We start from the raw sequence: 17,966 nt of genomic DNA, 5'->3' as shown, positions 1-17,966 counted from the left end.
GTATAAACCTGAAGTGAAGCATCAGAATCTAAAACTGGAATCACAGGAGAGGTTCAAATCATAGAAAGTGAGAGTGTCAGTCCTCTTGTACTTAAGTCGGCATTGTGCCTTTTGTATTAAATTCCGATGCAATTTCTGTGGTTCATCGTCAATAAGAAGGAGCATGGTATACAGTAAACCTGAAGAGAAGCATCGGAATCTAAAACTGGACTCACAGGAGAGGTTCAAATCATAGAAAGAGTGACAGTCCTCTTTTACGTAAGTCGGCATTTTGCTTTTTGTATTAAATTCCGATGAAATTTCTGTGTTTCATCGTCAATAAGAAGGTGCAAGGTATACAGTAAACCTGAAGAGTAGCATCGGAATCAAAAACTGGACTCACGGGAGAGGTTCAAATCATAGAAAGAGAGAGTGACAGTCCTCTTTAATTAAGTCGGCATTGTGCCTTTTGTATTAAATTCCGATGAAATTACTGTGTTTCATCGTCACTAAGAAGGTCCAAGGGATTCAGTATACCAGAAGTGAAGCATCGGAATCTAAAACTGGGCTCACAGGAGAGGTTCAAATCATAGTTAGTTAGAGTGTCAGTCCTCTTGTACATAAGTCGGCATTGTATCTTTTGTATTAAATGCGGATGTAATTTCTGTATTTCAGCGTTAATAAGAAGGTCCAAGGGATACAGTAAAGCATCGGAATCTAAAACCGGACTCACAGGAGAGGTTCAAATCATAGAAAGTTAGAGTGTCAGTCCTCTTGTACTTAAGTCGGCATTGTGCCTTTTGAATTTAATTCCGATGCAATTTCTGTGTTTCATCGTCAATAAGAAGGTGCAAGATATACAGTAAACCTGAAGTGAAGAATCGGATTTTAAAAGTGGACTCACAGGAGAGGTTCAAATCATAGAAAGTTAGAGTGCCAGTCCTCTTGTACTTAAGTCAGCATTGTGCCTTTTGAATATAATTCCGATGCAATTTTTGTGTTTCATCGTCCATAAGACGGTGGAAGGTATAAACCTGAAGTGAAGCATCAGAATCTAAAACTGGAATCACAGGAGAGGTTCAAATCATAGAAAGTGAGAGCGTCAGTCCTCTTGTACTTAAGTCGGCATTGTGCCTTTTGTATTAAATTCTGATGCAATTTCTGTGTTTCAACGACAATAAGATGGTGCAAGGTATACAGTAAACCTGAAGAGAAGCATCGGAATCTAAATCTGGACTCACAGGATAGGTTCAAATCATAGAAAGAGAGAGTGACAGTCCTCTTTTACTAAAGTCGGCATTGTGCCTTTTGCATTAAATTCCGATGAAATTTCTGTGTTTCATCGTCAATAAGAAGGTGCAAGGTATACAGTAAACCTGAAGAGTAGCATCGGAATCAAAAACTGGACTCACAGGAGAGGTTCAAATCATAGAAAGAGAGAGTGACAGTCCTCTTTAATTAAGTCGGCATTGTGCCTTTTGTATTAAATTCCGATGAAATTACTGTGTTTCATCGTCACTAAGAAGGTCCAAGGGATTCAGTATACCAGAAGTGAAGCATCGGAATCTAAAACTGGGCTCACAGGAGAGGTTCAAATCATAGTTAGTTAGAGTGTCAGTCCTCTTGTACTTAAGTCGGCATTGTATCTTTTGTATTAAATGCGGATGTAATTTCTGTATTTCAGCGTTAATAAGAAGGTCCAAGGGATACAGTAAAGCATCGGAATCTAAAACCGGACTCACAGGAGAGGTTCAAATCATAGAAAGTTAGAGTGTCAGTCCTCTTGTACTTAAGTCGGCATTGTGCCTTTTGAACTTAATTCCGATGCAATTTCTGTGTTTCATCGTCAATAAGAAGGTGCAAGGTATACAGTAAACATGAAGTGAAGCATCGGAATCAAAAACTGGACTCATAGGAGAGGTTTAAATCATACAGAGTTAAAGTGTCAGTCCTCTTGTACTTAAGTCGGCATTGTGCCTTTTGAATTTATTTCCGATGCAATTTCTGTGTTTCATCGTCAATAAGAAGGTGCAAGGTATACAGTAAACCTGAAGTGATGCATCGGAATCTAAAACTGGACTCACAGGATAGGTTCAAATCATAGAAAGAGAGAGTGACAGTCCTCTTTTACTTAAGTCGGCATTGTGCCTTTTGTATTGAATTCCGTTGAAATTTCTGTGTTTCATCGTCAATAAGAAGGTCCTAGGTATACAGTAAACCTGAAGTGAAGCATCGGAATCTAAAACTGGACTCACAGGAGAGGTTCAAATCATAGAGAGTTAGAGTTTCAGTCCTCTTGTACTTAAGTCGGCATTGTGCCTTTTGAATTTCATTCCGATGCAATTTCTGTGTTTCATCGTCAATAAGAAGGTGCAAGGTATACAGTAAACGTGAAGAGAAGCATTGGAATCAAAAACTGGACTCACAGGAGAGGTTCAAATCATAGAAAGAGAGAGTGACAGTCATCTTTTACTTAAGTCGGCATTGTGCCTTTTGTAATAAATTCCGATGAAATTACTGTGTTTCATCGTCAATAAGAAGGTCCAAGGGATTCAGTAAACCAGAAGTGAAGCATCGGAATCTAAAACTGGACTCACAGGAGAGGTTCAAATCATAGAGAGTTAGAGTGTCAGTCCTCTTGTACTTACGTCGGCATTGTGCCTTTTAAATTTAATTCCCATGAAATTTCTGTGTTTCATCGTCAATAAGAAGGTGCAAGGTATACAGTAAACCTGAAGGGTAGCATCGGAATCTGAAACTGGACTCACAGGAGAGGTTCAAATCATAGAAAGAGAGAGTGTCAGTCCTCTTTTACTTAAGTCGGCATTGTGCGTTTTGTATTATATTCGGATGTAATTTCTGTATTTTATCGCCAATAAGAAGGTCCAAGGTATACAGTAAACCTGAAGTGAAGCATCGGAATCTAAAACTGGACAAACAGGAGAGGTTCAAAAGCATAGAAAGTGAGAGTGTTAGTCCTCTTGTACTTAAGTCGGCATTGTGCCTTTTGTATTAAATACCGATGAATTTTCTGTGTTTCATCGTCAATAAGAAGGTCTAAGGGATACAGTAAACCTGAAGTGAAGCATCGGAATGTAAAACTGGACTCACAGGAGAAGTTCAAATCATAGAAAGGGAGAGTGTCAGTCCTCTTGTACTCTAGTCGGTATTGTGCCTTTTGTATTAAATTCGGATGCAATTTCTGTATTTCATCGTCAATAAGAAGGTCCAAGGGTTACAGTTAACCTGAAGTGAAGCATCGGAATCTAAAACTGGACTCACAGGAGAAGTTCAAATCATAGAAAGTTAGAGTGTCAGTCCTCTTGTACTTAAGTCGGCATTGTGCCTTTTGAACTTAATTCCGATGCAATTTCTGTGTTTCATCGTCAATAAGAAGGTGCAAGGTATACAGTAAACCTGAAGTGAGGCATCGGAATCCAAAACTGGACTCACAGGAGAGGTTCAAATCATAGAGAGTTAGAGTGTCAGTCCTCTTGTACTTAAGTCAGCATTGTGCCTTTTGAATATAATTCCGATGCAATTTTTGTGTTTCATCGTCCATAAGACGGTGCAAGGTATAAACCTGAAGTGAAGCATCTGAATCTAAAACTGGGATCACAGGAGAGGTTCAAATCATCGAAAGTGAGAGTGTCAGTCCTCTTGTACTTAAGTCGGCATTTTGCCTTTTGTACTAAATTCCGATGCAATTTCTGTGTTTCATCATCAATAAGATGGTGCAAGGTATACAGGAAACCTGAAGAGAAGCATCGGAATCTAAAACTGGACTCACAGGATAGGTTGAAACCACAGTAAGAGAGAGTGACAGTCCTCTTTTACTTAAGTCGGCATTGTGCCTTTTGTATTAAATTCCGATGAAACTTCTGTGTTTCATCGTCAATAATAAGGTCCTAGGTATACAGTAAACCTGAAGTGAAGCATCGGAATCTAAAATTGGACTCACAGGAGAGGTTCAAATCATAGAAAGTTAGTGTGTCAGTCTTCTTGTACTTAAGTCGGCATTGTGCCTTTTGAATTTAATTCCGATGCAATTATTGTGTTTCATCGTCAATAAGACGGTGCAATGTATACAGTAAACCTGAAGTGAAGCATCGGAATCCAAAACTGGACTCACAGGAGAGGTTCAAATCATAGAGAGTTAGAGTTTCAGTCCTCTTGTACTTAAGTCGGCATTGTGCCTTTTGAATTTAATTCCGATGCAATTTCTGTGTTTCATCGTCAGTAAGAAGGTGCAAGGTATACAGTAAACCTGAAGTGAACCATCGGAATCTAAAACTGGACCCACAGGAGAGGTTCAAATCATAGAAAGTTAGAGCGTCAGTCCTCTTGTACTTAAGTCGGCATTGTATCTTTTATATTAAATGCGGATGTAATTTCTGTATTTCATCGTCAATAAGAAGGTCCAAAGGATACAGTAAAGCATTGGAATCTAAAACTGGACTCACAGGAGAGGTTCAAATCATAGAAAGATAGAGTGTCAGTCCTCTTGTACTTAAGTCGGCATTGTGCCTTTTGAATTTAATTCCGATGCAATTTCTGTGTTTCATCGTCAATAAGGAGGTGCAAGGTATACAGTAAACCTGAAGAGAAGCATCGGAATCAAAAACTGGACTCACAAGAGAGGTTCAAATCATAGAAAGAGAGAGTGACAGTCCTCTTTAATTAAGTCGGCATTGTGCCTTTTGTATTAAATTCCGTAGAAATTACTGTGTTTCATCGTCAATAAGAGGGTCCAAGGGATTCAGTAAACCAGAAGTTAAGCATCGGAATCTAAAACTGGGCTCACAGGAGAGGTTCAAATCATAGTTAGTTAGATTGTCAGTCCTCTTGTACTTAAGTCGGCATTGTGCCTTTTAAATTTAACTCCCATGCAATTTCTCTGTTTCATCGTCAATAAGTAGGTGCAAGGTATACACTAAACCTGAAGTAAAGCATCGGAATCTGAAACTGGACTCACAGGAGAGGTTCAAATCATAGAAAGATTGAGTGTCAGTCCTCTTTTACTTAAGTCGGCATTGTGCCTTTTGCATTAAATTCGGATGCAATTTCTGTATTTCATCGCCAATAAGAATGTCCAAGGTATACAGTAAACCTGAAGTGAAGCATCGGAATGTAAAACTGGACAAACAGCAGAGATTCAAATCACAGAAAGTGAGAGTGTTAGTCCTCTCGTACTTAAGTCTGCATTGTGCCTTTTGTATTAAATTCCGATGAATTTTGTGTGTTTCATCGTAAATAAGAAGGTCAGAGGGATACAGTAAACCTGAAGTGAAGCATCGGAATCTAAAACTGGACTCACAGGAGACGTTCAAATCATAGAAAGTTAGAGTGTCAGTCCTCTTGTACTTATGTCGGCATTGTGCCTTTTGAACTTAATTCCGATGCAATTTCTGTGTTTCATCGTCAATAAGAAGGTGCAAGGTATACAGTAAACCTGAAGTGAGGCATCGGAATCCAAAACTGGACTCACAGGAGAGGTTCAAATCATAGAGAGTTAGAGTGTCAGTCCTCTTGTACTTAAGTCGGCATTGTGCCTTTTGTATTAAATGCGGATGCAATTTCTGTATTTCATCGTCAATAAGAAGGTCCAAGGGATACAGTAAACCTGAAGTGAAGAATCGGATTCTAAAACTGGACTCACAGGACAGGTTCAAATCATAGAAAGTTAGAGTGTCAGTCCTCTTGTACTTTAGTCGGCATTGTGCCTTTTGAATATAATTCCGATGCAATTTTTGTGTTTCATCGTCCATAAGACGGTGCAAGGTATAAACCTGAAGTGTAGCATCAGAATCTAAAACTGGAATCACAGGAGAGGTTCAAATCATAGAAAGTTAGAGTGTCAGTCCTCTTGTACTTAAGTCGGCATTGTATCTTTTATATTAAATGCGGATGTAATTTCTGTATTTCGTCGTCAATAAGAAGGTCCAAGGGATACAGTAAAGCATTGGAATCTAAAACTGGACTCACAGGAGTGGTTCAAATCATAGAAAGATAGAGTGTCAGTCCTCTTGTACTTAAGTCGGCATTGTGCCTTTTGAATTTAATTCCGATGCAATTTCTGTGTTTCATCGTCAATAAGAAGGTGCAAGGTATACAGTAAACCTGAAGTGATGCATCGGAATCCAAAACTGGACTCACAGGAGACGTTCACATCATACAGAGTCAAAGTGTCAGTCCTCTTGTAATTAAGTCGGCGTTGTGCCTTTTGAATTTAATTCCGATGCAATTCCTGTCTTTCATCGTCAATAAGAAGATGCAAGGTATACAGTAAACCTGAAGAGAAGCATCGGAATCGAAAACTGGACTCACAGGAGAGGTTCAAATCATAGAAAGAGAGAGTGACAGTCCTCTTTAATTAAGTCGGCATTGTGCCTTTTGTATTAAATTCCGATGAAATTACTGTGTTTCATCGTCAATAAGAGGGTCCAAGGGATTCAGTAAACCAGAAGTGAAGCATCGGAATCTAAAACTGGGCTCACAGGAGAGTTTCAAATCATAGTTAGTTAGAGTGTCAGTCCTCTTGTACTTAAGTCGGCATTGTGCTTTTAAATTTAATTCCCATGCAATTTCTCTGTTTCATCGTCAATAAGACAGTGCAAGGTATAAACCTGAAATGAAGCATCGGAATCTAAAACTGGAATCACAGGAGAGGTTCAAATCATTGAAAGTGAGAGTGTCAGTCCTCTTGTACTTAAGTCAGCATTGTGCCAATTGTATTAAATTCCGATGCAATTTCTGTCATTCATTGTCAATAAGAAGGTGCAAGGTATACAGTAAACCTTAAGTGAAGCATCGGAATCTAAAACTGGACTCACAGGAGAGGTTCAAGTCATAGAAAGAGAGAGTGTCAGTCCTCTTGTACTTAAGTCGGCATTGTGCCTTTTGTATTAAACTGGGATTCAATTTCTGTGTTTCATCGTCATAAGAAGGTGCAAGGTATACAGTAAACCTGAAGTGAAGCATCGGAATCTAAAACGACTCACAGGAGATGTTCAAGTCATAGAGAGTTAGCGTTTCAGTCCTCTTGTACTTAAGTCGGCTTTGTGCCTTTTAAATTTAATTCCCATGCAATTTCTGTGTTTCATCGTCAATAAGAAGGTGCATGGTATACAGTAAACCTGAAGTGAAGCATCGAAATCTAAACCTAGACTCACAGGAGAGGTTCAGATCATAGAAAGAGAGAGTGTCAGTCCTCTTTTACTTAAGTCGGCACTGTGCCTTTTATATTAAATTCGGATGCAGTTGCTGTATTTCATCGTCAATAAGAAGGTCCAAGGTATACAGTAAACCTGAAGTGAAGCATCGGAATCTAAAACTGGACTCACAGGAGAGGTTCAAATCATAGAAAGTGCGAGTGTTAGTCCTCTTGTACTTAAGTCGGCATTGTGCCTTTTGAATTTAATTCCGATGCAATTTCTGTGTTTCATCGTCAATAAGAAGGTGCAAGGTATACAGTAAACCTGAAGTGAAGCATCGGAATCTAAAACTGGACTCACAGGAGAGGTTCAAATCATAGAAAGAGAGAGTGTCAGTCCTCTTGTACTTAAGTCGGCATTGTGCCTTTTGTATTAAACTGGGATTCAATTTCTGTGTTTCATCGTCATAAGAAGGTGCAAGGTATACAGTAAACCTGAAGTGAAGCATCGGAATCTAAAACTGGACTTACAGGAGAGGTTCAAATCATAGAAAGGGAGAGTGTCAGTACTCTTGTACTTAAGTCGGTATTGTGCCTTTTGTATTAAATTCGGATGCAATTTCTGTATTTCCTCGTCAATAAGAAGGTCCAAGGGATACAGTAAACCTGAAGTGAAGCATCGGAATCTAAAACTGGACTCACAGGAGAGGTTCAAATCATAGAAAGTTGGAGTGTCAGTCCACTTGTACTTAAGTCGGCATTTTGCCTTTTGAACTTAATTCCGATGCAATTTCTGTGTTTCATCGTCAATAAGAAGGTGCAAGGTATACAGTAAACCTGAAGTGAAGCATCGGAATCCAAAACTGGACTCACAGGAGAGGTTCAAATCATAGAGAGTTAGAGTGTCAATCCTCTTGTACTTAAGTCGGCATTGTGCCTTTTGAATTTAATTCCGATGCAATTTCTGTGTTTCATCTTCAATAAGAAGGTGCAAGGTATACAGTAAACCTGAAGTAAAGCATCGGAATCTAAAACAGGACTCATAGGAGAGATTCAAATCATAGAAAGTTAGAGTGTCAGTCCTCTTGTACCTAAGTCGGCATTGTGCCTTTTGAATTTCATCCGATGCAATATTTGTGTTTCATCATCCATAAGACGGTGCAAGGTATAAGCCTGAAGTGAAGCAATAGAATCTAAAACTGGAATCACAGGAGAAGTTCAAATCATAGAAAGTGAGAGTGTCAGTCCTCTTGTACTTAAGTCGACATTGTGCCTTATGTATTAAATTTCGATGCAATTTCTGTGTTTCATCGTCAATAAGAAGGTGCAAGGTATACAGTAAACCTGAAGAGAAGCATCGGAATCTAAAACTGGACTCACAGGAGAGGTTCAAATCATAGAAAGAGAGAGTGAAAGTCCTCTTTTACTTAAGTCGGCATTGTGCCTTTTGTATTAAATTCCGATGAAATTTCTGTGTTTCATCGTCAATAAAAAGGTGCAAGGTATACAGTAAACCTGAAGTGAAGCATCGGAATCTAAAACTGGACTCACAGGAGAGGCTCAAATCATAGAAAGTGAGAGTGTCAGTCCTCTTGTACTTAAATCGGCATTGTGCCTTTTGTATTAAATTCGGATGCAATTTCTGTGTTTCATCGTCAATAAGAAGGACCAAGGGATACAGTAAACCTGAAGTGAAGCATTGGAATCTAAAACTGGACCGACAGGAGAGTTTCAAATCATAGATAGTTAGAGTGTCTGTCCTCTTGTACTTAAGTCGGCGTTGTGTCTTTTGAATTTAATTCCGATGCAATTTCTGTGTTTCATCGTCTATAAGAAGGTGCAAGGTATACAGTAAACCAGAAGTGAAGCATCGGATTCTAAAATTGGACTCACAGGAGAGGTTCAAATCATAGAGAGTTAGAATGTCAGTACTCTTGTACTTAAGTCGGCATTGTGCCTTTTAAATTTAATTCCCATGCAATTTCTGTGTTTCATCGTCAATAAGAAGGTGCAAGGTATACAGTAAACCTGAAGTGAAGCATCGGAATCTAAAACTGGACTCACAGGAGAGGTTCAAATCATAGAAAGAGAGAGTGTCAGTCCTCTTTTACTTAAGTCGGCATTGTGCTTTTTGTATTAAATTCGGATGCAATTTTTTGTATTTCAACGTCAATAAGAAGGTCCAAGGGTTACAGTAAACCTGAAGTGAAACATCGGAATCTAAAACTGGACTCACAGGAGAGGTTCAAATCATAGAAAGTTAGAGTGACAGTCCTCTTGTACTTAAGTCGGCATTGTACCTTTTGAACTTAATTCCGATGCAATTTCTGTGTTTCATCGTCAATAAGAAGGTGCAAGGTATACAGTAAACCTGAAGTGAAGCATCGGAATCCAAAACTGGACTCACAGGAGAGGTTCAAATCATGGAGAGTTAGAGTGTCAGTCCTCTTGTACTTAAGTCGGCATTGTGCCATTTGAATTTAATTCCGATGCAATTTCTGTGGTTCATCGTCAATAAGAAGGTGCAAGTTATACAGTAAATCTGAAGTGAAACATCGGAATCTAAAACTGGACTCACAAGAGAGGTTCAAATCATAGAAAGTTAGAGTGTCAGTCCTCATGTACTTAAGTCGGCATTGTGCCTTTTGAATATAATTCCGATGCAATTTTTGTGTTTCATCGTCCATAAGTCGGTGCAAGGTATAAACCTGAAGTGAAGCATCAGAATCTAAAACTGGAATCACAGGAGAGGTTCAAATCATAGAAAGAGTGACCGTCCTCTTTTACTTAAGTCGGCATTTTGCTTTTTGTATTAAATTCCGATGAAATTTCTGTGTTTCATCGTCAATAAGAAGGTGCAAGGTATACAGTAAACCTGAAGAGAAGCATCGGAATCAAAAACTGGACTCACAGGAGAGGTTCAAATCATAGAAAGTGAGAGTGACAGTCCTCTTTAATTAAGTCGGCATTGTGCCTTTTGTATTAAATTCCGATGAAATTACTGTGTTTCATCGTCAATAAGAAGGTCCAAGGGATTCAGTAAAACAGAAGTGAAGCATCGGAATCTAAAACTGGGCTCACAGGAGTGGTTCAAATCATAGTTAGTTAGAGTGTCAGTCCCCTTGTACTTAAGTCGGCATTGTGCCTTTTTAATTTAATTCCCATGCAATTTCTCTGTTTCATCGTCAATAAGAAGGTGCAAGGTATACAGTACACCTGAAGTAAAGCATCGGAATCTGAAACTGGACTCACAGGAGAGGTTCAAATCATAGAAAGAGAGAGTGTCAGTCCTCTTTTACTTAAGTCGGCATTGTGCCTTTTGTATTAAATTCGGATGCAATTTCTGTATTTCATCGCCAATAAGAATGTCCAAGGTATACAGTACACCTGAAGTAAAGCATCGGAATCTGAAACTGGACTCACAGGAGAGGTTCAAATCATAGGAAGAGAGAGTGTCAGTCCTCTTTTACTTAAGTCGGCATTGTGCTTTTTGTATTAAATTCGGATGCAATTTTTTGTATTTCATCGTCAATAAGACGGTCCAAGGGTTACAGTAACCCTGAAGTGAAGCATCGGAATCTAAAACGGGACTCACAGGAGACGTTCAAATCATAGAAAGTTAGAGTGTCAGTCTCTTGTACTTAAGTCGGCATTGTGCCATTTGAACTTAATTCCGATGCAATTTCTGTGTTTCATCGTCAATAAGAAGGTGCAAGGTATACAGTAAACCTGAAGTGAGGCATCGGAATCCAAAACTGGACTCACAGGAGAGGTTCAAATCATAGAGAGTTAGAGTGTCAGTCCTCTTGTACTTAAGTCAGCATTGTGCCTTTTGTATTAAATGCGGATGCAATTTCTTATTTCATCGTCAATAAGAAGGTCCAAGGGATACAGTAAACCTGAAGTGAAGAATCGGATTCTAAAACTGGACTTACAGGAGAGGTTCTAATCATAGAAAGTTAGAGTGTCAGTCCTCTTGTACATAAGTCGGCATTGTGCCTTTTGAATATAATTCCGATGCAATTTTTGTGTTTCATCGTCCATAAGACGGTGCAAGGTATAAACCTGAAGGATGCATCAGAATCTAAAACTGGAATCACATGGGAGGTTCAAATCATAGAAAGTGAGAGTGTCAGACCTCTTGTACTTAAGTCGGCATTGTGCCTTTTGTATTAAATTCTGATGCAATTTCTGTGTTTCATCGTCAACAAGATGGTGCAAGGTATACAGTAAACCTGAAGAGAAGCATCGGAATCTAAATCTGGACTCACAGGATAGGTTCAAATCATAGAAAGCGAGAGTGACAGTCCTCTTTTACTTAAGTCGGCATTTTGCTTTTTGTATTAAATTCCGATGAAATTTCTGAGTTTCATCGTCAATAAGAAGGTGCAAGGTATACAGTAAACCTGAAGTGAGGCATCGGAATCCAAAACTGGACTCACAGGAGAGGTTCAAATCATAGAGAGTTAGAGTGTCAGTCCTCTTGTACTTAATTCGCATTGTGCCTTTTGTATTAAGTGCGGATGCAATTTCTGTATTTCATCGTCAATAAGAAGGTCCAAGGGATACAGTAAACCTGAAGTGAAGAATCGGATTCTAAAACTGGACTCACAGGAGAGGTTCAAATCATAGAAAGTTAGAGTGTCAGTCCTCTTGTACTTAAGTCGGCATTGTGCCTTTTGAATATAATTCCGATGCAATTTTTGTGTTGCATCGTCCATAAGACGGTGCAAGGTATAAACCTGAAGTGAATCATCAGAATCTAAAACTGGGATCACAGGAGAGGTTCAAATCATAGAAAGTGAGAGTGTCAGTCCTCTTGTACTTAAGTCGGCATTGTGCCTTTTGTATTAAATTCCGATGCAATTTCTGTGTTTCATCGTCAATAAGATGGTGCATGGTATACAGTAAACCTGAAGAGAAGCATCGGAATCTAAATCTGGACTCACAGGATAGGTTCAAATCATAGAAAGAGAGAGTGTCAGTCCTCTTTTACTTAAGTCGGCATTTTGCTTTTTGTATTAAATTCCGATGAAATTTCTGTGTTTCATCGTCAATAAGAAGGTGCAAGGTATACAGTAAACCTGAAGAGAAGCATCGGAATCAAAAACTGGACTCACAGGAGAGGTTCAATTCATAGAAAGAGAGAGTGTCAGTCCTCTTTTACTTAAGTCGGCATTGTGCCTTTTGTATTAAATTCCGATGAAATTTCTGTGTTTCATCGTCAATAAGAGGGTCCTAGGAATACAGTAAACCTGAAGTGAAGCATCGGAATCTAAAACTGGACTCACACGAGAGGTTCAAATCATAGAAAGTTAGAGTGTCAGTCTTCTTGTACTTAAGTCGGCATTGTCTCTTTTGTATTAAATGCGGATGTAATTTCTGTATTTCATCGTCAATAAGAAGGTCCTAGGTATACAGTAAACCTGAAGTGAAGCATCGGAATCTAAAACTGGACTCACAGGAGAGGTTGAAATCATAGTAAGTTAGAGTGTCAGTCTTCTTGTACTTAAGTCGGCATTGTGCCTTTTGAATTTAATTCCGATGCCATTTTTGTGTTTCATCGTCAATAAGACGGTGCAAGGGATACAGTAAACCTGAAGTGAAGCATCGGAATCCAAAACTGGACTCACAGGAGAGGTTCAAATCATAGAGAGTTAGAGTTTCAGTCCTCTTGAACTTAAGTCGGCATTGTGCCTTTTGTATTAAATGCGGATGCAATTTATGTATTTCATCGTCAATAAGAAGGTCCAAGGGATACAGTAAACCTGAAGTGAAGCATCGGAATCCAAAACTGGACTCACAGGAGAGGTTCAAATCATAGAAAGTTAGAGTGTCAGTCCTCTTGTACTTAAGACAGCATTGTGCCCTTTGAATATAATTCCGATGCAATTTTTGTGTTTCATCGTCCATAAGACGGTGCAAGGTATAAACCTGAAGTGATGCATCAGAATCTAAAACTGGAATCACAGGAGAGGTTCAAATCATAGAAAGTGAGTGTGTCAGTCCTCTTGTACTTCAGTCGGCATTGTGCCTTTTGTATTAAATTCCGATACAATTTCTGTGTTTCATCGTCAATAAGATGGTGCAAGGTATACAGTAAACCTGAAGAGAAGCATCGGAATCTAAATCTGGACTCACAGGATAGATTCAAATCATAGAAAGAGAGAGTGACAGTCCTCTTTTACTTAAGTCGGCATTGTGCCTTTTGTATTAAATTCCGATGAAATTTCTGTGTTTCATCGTCAATAAGAAGGTCCTAGGTATACAGTAAACCTGAAGTGAAGCATCGGAATCTAAAACTTGAATCACAGGAGAGGTTGAAATCATAGAAAGTTAGAGCGTCAGTCCTCTTGTACTTAAGTCGGCATTCTGCCTTTTGAATATAATTCCGATGCAATTTTTGTGTTTCATCGTCCATAAGACGGTGCAAGGTATAAACCTGAAGTGAAGCATCAGAATCTAAAGCTGGAATCACAGGAGAGGTTCAAATCATAGAAAGTGAGAGTGTCAGTCCTCTTGTACTTAAGTCGGCATTGTGCCTTTTGTATTAAATTCCGATGCAATGTCTGTGGTACATCGTCAATAAGAAGGTGCAAGGTATACAGTAAACCTGAAGAGAAGCATCGGAATCTAAAACTGGACTCACAGGAGAGGTTCAAATCATAGAAAGAGTGACAGTCCTCTTTTACTTAAGTCGGCATTTTGCTTTTTGTATTAAATTCCGATGAAATTTCTGTGTTTCATCGTCAATAAGAAGGTGCAAGGTATACAGTAAACCTGAAGAGTAGCATCGGAATCAAAAACTGGACTCACAGGAGAGGTTCAAATCATAGAAAGAGAGAGTGACAGTCCTCCTTAATTAAGTCGGCATTGTGCCTTTTGTATTAAATTCCGATGAAATTACTGTGTTTCATCGTCACTAAGAAGGTCCAAGGGATTCAGTATACCAGAAGTGAAGCATCGGAATCAAAACTGGGCTCACAGGAGAGGTTCAAATCATAGTTAGTTAGAGTGTCAGTCCTCTTGTACTTAAGTCGGCATTGTATCTTTTGTATTAAATGCGGATGTGATTTCTGTATTTCATCGTCAATAAGAAGGTCCAAGGGATACAGTAAAGCATCGGAATCTAAAACTGGACTCACAGGAGAGGTTCAAATCATAGAGAGTTAGAGTGTCAGTCCTCTTGTACTTAAGTCGGCATTGTGCCTTTTGTATATAATTCCGATGCAATCTCTGTGTTTCATCGTCAATAAGATGGTGCAAGGTATACAGGAAACCTGAAGAGAAGCATCGGAATCTAAACTGGACTCACAGGATAAGTTCAAACCACAGTAAGAGAGAGTGACAGTCCTCTTTTACTTAAGTCGGCATTGTGCCTTTTGTATTAAATTCCGATGAAATTTCTGTGTTTCATCGTCAATAATAAGGTCCTAGGTATGCAGTAAACCTGAAGTGAAGCATCGGAATCTAAAATTGGACTCACAGGAGAGGTTCAAATCATAGAAAATTAGAGTGTCAGTCTTCTTGTACTTAAGTCGGCATTGTGCCTTTTGAATTTAATTCCGATGCAATTTTTGTGTTTCATCGTCAATAAGACGGTGCAATGTATACAGTAAACCTGAAGTGAAGCATCGGAATCCAAAACTGGACTCACAGGAGAGGTTCAAATCATAGAGAGTTAGAGTTTCAGTCCTCTTGTACTTAAGTCGGCATTGTGCCTTTTGAATTTAATTCCGATGCAATTTCTGTGTTTCATCGTCAGTAAGAAGGTGCAAGGTATACAGTAAACCTGAAGTGAACCATCGGAATCTAAAACTGGACCCACAGGAGAGGTTCAAATCATAGAAGGTTAGAGTGTCAGTCCTCTTGTACTTAAGTCAGCATTGTATCTTTTATATTAAATGCGGATGTAATTTCTGTATTTCATCGTCAATAAGAAGGTCCAAGGGATACAGTAAAGCATTGGAATCTAAAACTGGACTCACAGGAGAGGTTCAAATCATAGAAAGATAGAGTGTCAGTCCTCTTGTACTTAAGTCGGCATTGTGCATTTTGAATTTAATTCCGATGCAATTTCTGTGTTTCATCGTCAATAAGAAGGTGCAAGGTATACAGTAAACCTGAAGTGAACCATCGGAATCTAAAACTGGACCCACAGGAGAGGTTCAAATCATAGAAGGTTAGAGTGTCAGTCCTCTTGTACTTAAGTCGGCATTGTATCTTTTATATTAAATGCGGATGTAATTTCTGTATTTCATCGTCAATAAGAAGGTCCAAGGGATACAGTAAAGCATTGGAATCTAAAACTGGACTCACAGGAGAGGTTCAAATCATAGAAAGAGAGAGTGACTGTCCTCTTTAATTAAGTCGGCATTGTGCCTTTTGTATTAAATTCCGATGAAATTACTGTGTTTCATCGTCAATAAGAGGGTCCAAGGGATTCAGTAAACCAGAAGTGAAGCATCGGATTCTAAAACTGGGCTCACAGGAGAGGTTCAAATCATAGTTAGTTAGAGTGTCAGTCCTCTTGTACTTAAGTCGGCATTGTGCCTTTTAAATTTAATTCCCATGCAATTTCTCTGTTTCATCGTCAATAAGTAGGTGCAAGGTATACACTAAACCTGAAGTAAAGCATCGGAATCTGAAACTGGACTCACAGGAGAGGTTCAAATCATAGAAAGAGTGAGTGTCAGTCCTCTTTTACTTAAGTCGGCATAGTGCCTTTTGTATTAAATTCGGATGCAATTTCTGTATTTCATCGTCAATAAGAAGGTCCAAGGGATACAGTAAACCTGAAGTGAATCATCGGAATCTAAAACTGGACTCACAGGAGAGGTTCAAATCATAGAAAGATAGAGTGTCAGTCCTCTTGTACTTAAGTCGGCATTGTGCATTTTGAATTTAATTCCGATGCAATTTCTGTGTTTCATCGTCAATAAGAAGGTGCAAGGTATACAGTAAACCTGAAGTGAACCATCGGAATCTAAAACTGGACCCACAGGAGAGGTTCAAATCATAGAAGGTTAGAGTGTCAGTCCTCTTGTACTTAAGTCAGCATTGTATCTTTTATATTAAATGCGGATGTAATTTCTGTATTTCATCGTCAATAAGAAGGTCCAAGGGATACAGTAAAGCATTGGAATCTAAAACTGGACTCACAGGAGAGGTTCAAATCATAGAAAGATAGAGTGTCAGTCCTCTTGTACTTAAGTCGGCATTGTGCATTTTGAATTTAATTCCGATGCAATTTCTGTGTTTCATCGTCAATAAGAAGGTGCAAGGTATACAGTAAACCTGAAGTGAACCATCGGAATCTAAAACTGGACCCACAGGAGAGGTTCAAATCATAGAAGGTTAGAGTGTCAGTCCTCTTGTACTTAAGTCGGCATTGTATCTTTTATATTAAATGCGGATGTAATTTCTGTATTTCATCGTCAATAAGAAGGTCCAAGGGATACAGTAAAGCATTGGAATCTAAAACTGGACTCACAGGAGAGGTTCAAATCATAGAAAGAGAGAGTGACAGTCCTCTTTAATTAAGTCGGCATTGTGCCTTTTGTATTAAATTCCGATGCAATTTCTGTGTTTCATCGTCAATAAGAAGGTGCAAGGTATACAGTAAACCTGAAGTAAAGCATCGGAATGTAAAACTGGACAAACAGCAGAGATTCAAATCATAGAAAGTGAGAGTGTTAGTCCTCTTGTACTTAGAGTCGGCATTGTGCCTTTCGTATTAAATTCCGATGAATGTTCTGTGTTTCATCGTAAATAAGAAGGTCAGAGGGATACAGTAAACCTGAAGTGAAGCATCGGAATCTAAAACTGGACTCACAGGAGACGTTCAAATCATAGAAAGTTAGAGTGACAGTCCTCTTGTACTTATGTCGGCATTGTGCCTTTTGAACTTAATTCCGATGCAATTTCTGTGTTTCATCGTCAATAAGAAGGTGCAAGGTATACAGTAAACCTGAAGTGAATCATCGGAATCCAAAACTGGACTCACAGGAGAGGTTCAAATCATAGAGAGTTAGAGTGTCAATCCTCTTGTACTTAAGTCGGCATTGTGCCTTTTGAATTTAATTCCGATGCAATTTCTGTATTTCATCGTCAATAAGAAGGTCCAAGGGATACAGTAAAGCATTGGAATCTAAAACTGGACTCACAGGAGAGGTTCAAATCATAGAAAGATAGAGTGTCAGTCCTCTTGTACTTAAGTCGGCATTGTGCCTTTTGAATTTAATTCCGATGCAATTTCTGTGTTTCATCGTCAATAAGAAGGTGCAAGGTATACAGTAAACCTGAAGTGATGCATCGGAATGCAAAACTGGACTCACAGGAGAGGTTCAAATCATACAGAGTCAAGGTGTCAGTCCTCTTGTACTTAAGTCGGCATTGTGCCTTTTGAATTTAATTTCGATGCAATTCCTGTCTTTCATTGTCAATAAGAAGGTGCAAGGTATACAGTAAACCTGAAGAGAAGCATCGGAATCAATAACTGGACTCACAGGACAGGTTCAAATCATAGTAAGAGGGAGTGACAGTCCTCTTTAATTAAGTCGGCATTGTGCCTTTTGTATTAAATTCCGATGAAATTACTGTGTTTCATCGTCAATAAGAGGGTCCAAGGGATTCAGTAAACCAGAAGTGAAGCATCGAATCTAAAACTGGGCTCACAGGAGAGTTTCAAATCATAGTTAGTTAGAGTGTCAGTCCTCTTGTACTTAAGTCGGCATTGTGCCTTTTAAATTTAATTCCCATGCAATTTCTCTGTTTCATCGTCAATAAGTAGGTGCAAGGTATACAGTAAACCTGAAGTAAAGCATCGGAATCT

This window comes from Schistocerca americana, chromosome 10, assembly GCF_021461395.2.
Source record: "Schistocerca americana isolate TAMUIC-IGC-003095 chromosome 10, iqSchAmer2.1, whole genome shotgun sequence".
Classification (NCBI taxonomy): domain Eukaryota; kingdom Metazoa; phylum Arthropoda; class Insecta; order Orthoptera; family Acrididae; genus Schistocerca; species Schistocerca americana.
The sequence above is the reverse complement of the archived record's forward strand: the minus strand, read 5'-3'. Positions refer to the sequence as shown.